The sequence below is a fragment of the Musca autumnalis genome, unplaced genomic scaffold, assembly GCF_047663935.1.
Source record: "Musca autumnalis isolate F117 unplaced genomic scaffold, ASM4766393v1 scaffold_4, whole genome shotgun sequence".
Taxonomy (NCBI): domain Eukaryota; kingdom Metazoa; phylum Arthropoda; class Insecta; order Diptera; family Muscidae; genus Musca; species Musca autumnalis.
The window spans coordinates 115768458-115773168 of NW_027411977.1; the positions used below are offsets into that span (position 1 = coordinate 115768458).

A 4711-nucleotide genomic window follows, 5' to 3' on the forward strand; every position below is an offset into this window, starting at 1 on the left:
TGTACGGACAAATTTCGGGGGAAAGTTTTATACCATCAACGAAGACCACGTACCTAATTTCAGCCATTTCGGTGTGATAATGAAACTAAATCCTGCAAACTACCGGAACTCGTGTAGTACCGTTCTATGGAGGCTATATCAAAACGTGGACCGATAAAGTCCATTTGCAGTACCAAACATCCTATATCTATCTTAAAAATTGAGAGCTGTATCTTAATTTCGACAGACGGACGGACGTGGTTATATCTACTTAAAATTTTACCCCGATCGAGAATATATACTTTCTCATATTATGGTGGAAGGTATACAAATTGCGGGCATATGTTGGTCCAGGTGTTGATAAGGCCCCTACAACTGTACCACCGATTTCAAGTTTTTATCTACATTTTCGAGCAAAATGTTATGTCATATGGAATTTATGGTTCCCAATGGTTAAAACTTCAAACATTTTGGACATAGACCTAAGTTGTGGCCAAATAACTTTTTTACCTAAAATTGTGGACTTTGGTAATTTCGTAATAGAAAAAACTGATTATTCCATATTATGTCTTGTTCATACTTAGGCTAATTCGCTCTCTATTCGTTGTTCGAAACTAAATTACGATATAATTACTTCATTTCCCATACACAATTTTGAGAACGAACAACGATTTTTGTACATTGTTCAATTTAAATTACTCTCAGAACGACGATAAAATATGTCCCATTTCTAACAAATTAGAGAATTTATCGAAATAAATTAATTATGACAGGAAAAATACAAAATTTAAAAATTTATTAAAAACCCAAGCATTTGTAGAAAAACTACAAAATATGAATGAAAAGTAAACGGTTTAACGATTAGTTTACATTCAAATCATAGCAACTTTTGTCTTCTCTTCCATTGCTGTTGCATTTCTTGTCCATCGTTTCAAATACGCGTACAAATTTTGAAACAAAAATCAAATGCCTGCCGGAATGTCGGTATACCAAAAGTTATTGTGACAGGTCTCTCTCTCGTTAATTTTTAAAATAGAAAAATTAAAAAAAATGTGCTGAAAACACCAAAACATTAATGAAAATAATATAATTTAATATTAAATAGATATCTGAAAGAAGGACAAATAATTTTTCAGTTCATATCAATTAATTTTACTCGTCAGTAAATAAAAAGTATGAAAATATGAATCATGTTGCTATGAATTGTGTACCATGTCGTATGAACGGGTTATTAGTAAAGATTATTTCATGGAGTGTATAAAAAATTCGGCCCGGACGAACTTAGCACTTTATTACTGATTTTGCTTTGAAATTATAAGTTTAAACGCAATTATTAGAAAATTGAGTACAGCTTATTGCCTAAAATTTCATTAAAACATTGTATCAAAAAATTATAAATTTGTACTTGAGAAAGTAAGGTATCGATATTGTGCCTTTATGCTAAGCAAATAGCTTTTTGCAAGGCATATTCATATAAGGTAAATGCATGAATTACAACAACTAACAAATTTACAAAAACAACATTGTTGTTATTGAAAATTATTTGTCAAAGATAAATATTAAATAATAGGGTCGTTCCAAAAATTTGTTCAGGAAAAACATAAATACATTTTGAAAATCGTCTAAAAAACAAATTTTAATCGAAATGTAAATATAGAGCATTCAGAACTGTCGTAGGTCATTGTTATTACACGTTTACTGTGAAAAGAAGAATTTTATGGTAGCAAATTTCGAAGTTTCAAATTTCATGAGTAGACCCTATTACATTTTGAAAACTAAATTTACAAAAAAGTAAGAATACAGCTGATTGTCACTTCTACCTTGTATAAATATGCCTTGGCTTTTTGTTTTCAGCCTTGACTTTGTTTTGTTTGTCAAAATGCCAAAAAATGAACATATTTCTGTTCAAAAATATTGAAGTTTCATAATACATGTAAATGTATGTAAGTATATGTAAGTTTCTATCAAACACAACGTAATTTCAAACCATTATTCTTCATTAAAATATTCGCTCGATTCCAGCACCCATAACAATAAATAACCACTGAAATTGTGGCTGGTGTACATCGCTTCGCTTCACGCCAACCAGCATCCAACCACAAGAAACAACATCCGTCCCATTCAAGAAGTGGGAACGTCAACAAAATTTCTGCCGAAACTAAAAACGTAGTGGAGAAGTAACAAAGAAAAAATACACGAAACAACAACAACATCAACAAAAACTGAAATTGCATTGTAACGGAAGAACATGTCAGCAAAACCGCAAGAGAATTTATTTATGAAATTGGTTAGTGCTGTGCTCCGTTTTCTCTACCTTCAACTCTTGCTATGGTCCACATTTTTGCGGCCGTCTTTTAATATCGACATACAGTGGGTGTCCAAAATGTGGTTTTCCTCAGCTAGGCAATCAACATGCATCATTCGCATGCATCATGGCTCGCCAACGATGTTCTATGAGTCGGCGTTCATTGCAACTGTCGCCTTGTTGGGCTGCTTACCAGTCAGAAGTAATAGTTCGAAAGGCGTACACGATTTTAGGATTTATGCTGGAACATTAGCAAATTTCAAGAAATCAATGATGGCCATACGACAAAAGTACGAGTGGATTTGTTTTATTCCTTGGATAATAATTTTTGAACAAAATTGGTTGAAAAATGTTGGAGAATCTCTGTTGGTGTTGGTTGACGAAGAGAATAATAGCTGTGGTGCACTCCATCGAGAGCACAAATTTCTTCCATCGCTTGTGATGTTAATGTTGTGGTTTACAATGCAAGCTGTACTTGCTAGTGAAATAGTTTTCCTAGCACTTCAAAGCATTCTTAGCGGAATATATAAATTGGAAGACCTACATAAAATTCAGAATTTTCATTCATTGTTCAAATTAAAGTCGGGTTATGACTTTCCATAATTAATATAAACAATTAAAATTTGAAATGCATTTATATATGTATGTATATACAATTCTTCGAGACTGCAATGCTGTTCACACTGGACTATATTATGTGTTCTAAATATAAATATGTATTGTCACTTTGACATTATAACATTTTAGACCAAACATGTAATTACGATAGTTTTGGTTAGAGGCTGATTAGATTTACATATTTAGTATGTGGGACAGCAAAAACTCCATAAACATTCACTTCAATGCTTGGAATAACTCGACCAAGACCACGTTTTGTATACAGCAAAGTCTAGATAAATCCAACTAGCATTGAGAAGTCATTTTTTATGAATCACTGATGTTTTCATGTTTAGAAGTGTAAAATAATAACGTGTTCAATAAAAGAGCCCTTTGTTAACAACCAGGAAAAACGGCGTTAAGTTCGACCGGCACAAACTTTTATGCCCACCACCATAAATTATATTAAAATCAGGTTTCAGCCATTTCGGTTGAATAATGTGGCTAAAACATTCAAAATCCCCAAAAGCCGGTAGGAATCGTTTTATGGGACTATACATGGCACAATTACCCAGGTAGGGGCATCGTAAAATTTTGAATATGTTATGTCAAAACTTTATGTTGTTGGGGAAATTACAACAAAAATAATTTTTTATAAAGGGATTTGACTTTTCATATTCGATCAGCTGGTGTGATACCACTACCTGGTAGTTCTGCCATGGGACTATATGAAAAGGTGGATTTATAGTATAAATTTTATACCAGTGATGGCCATCAACAACAACTTTTTTATGCCCTCGGGCATACGACACACACGTACACTGTAAATACATTCGTTCGGTTAACGCATTGTTTACGTTTCCACTCACACTAGCGCAAGTTATAATCTGCAAATGTGTGATTTTGGCCATCACTGATTTATACCAATGTTAATCACCACTGGGCTCGCGAGCCGTGTCTGTGTGAACACACACAATCTCAAATGTGGTAAGTTTGAACGTTACTCTCACCACCGATCATCTTCTTTGTTTTAGCAATGAATTAACGCAGTGCATGCTTTTTCAATGGGTTGAATTGTGTGTGTGGAGAGAGCAACGTTAAATGAGAGCACACGGGTGGGCGCCTAATCGCCTGACGCTGATCTAGAGCAGTGTTCACCAGCAACAACAAATTCAACCGCTGCGTTTGAGTTGGGCACACACACGAGATTAGCTATCCCTCTCTAGGTAAACATCGTGTGCGTTAATTCATTGCTAAAACAAAGAAGATGATCGGTGGTGAGAGTAACATTCAAACTCACCACAATTGAGATTGTGTGTGTTCACACAGACACGGCTCGCGAGCCCAGTGGTGATTAACACTGATCTAGAGCAATGCCGTTCTTTGGTATTGTTGAAGTTACGAAGTTTTTCGGTAATTCTCACACACACGACCCGAACGCAACGAAAGAGCACACAAAAGACAGTAATGGTCTGTTCCAGTACTGCAAGAATCTACTAATTTTTACTATTTTTTCCGATAACATAAAGGAAAAAAAGTTATCGTAGTAAAAAGTAGTAGCAGGGGTGCTCAGAATAGTTCGTGTATTAGTAGTGATAAGACACTCTCCCCATTACTAAGCAATGGCAAATGAGAAATAAAGAGAGAATACGTGTGGTTTGTTGTTACGCTACCGTAAGGAAGTGATCACCAATGATCTAGAGAGGTATATATAATCTCATGTGTGTGCCCAACACAAACGGAGAGGTTGCATTTGTAGTTGTTGGTGAACACTGATTTATACAGACAATTCACTGCTAAAATATTTGATAACTCCAAGAGAGACTAAAT

The 4711-nt window shown here is 34.6% G+C and overlaps 1 long non-coding RNA gene across 1 annotated transcript; it reads left to right on the plus strand.

Moving 5' to 3' along the window:
• Positions 1 to 1839: 1839 nt before the first annotated feature.
• LOC141402344 (uncharacterized) lies at positions 1840 to 2923 on the plus strand. Its single transcript, XR_012412600.1, has 2 exons — positions 1840 to 1932; positions 2002 to 2923. It is a non-coding gene; the product is annotated as an uncharacterized lncRNA (long non-coding RNA).
• Positions 2924 to 4711: the final 1788 nt, after the last annotated feature.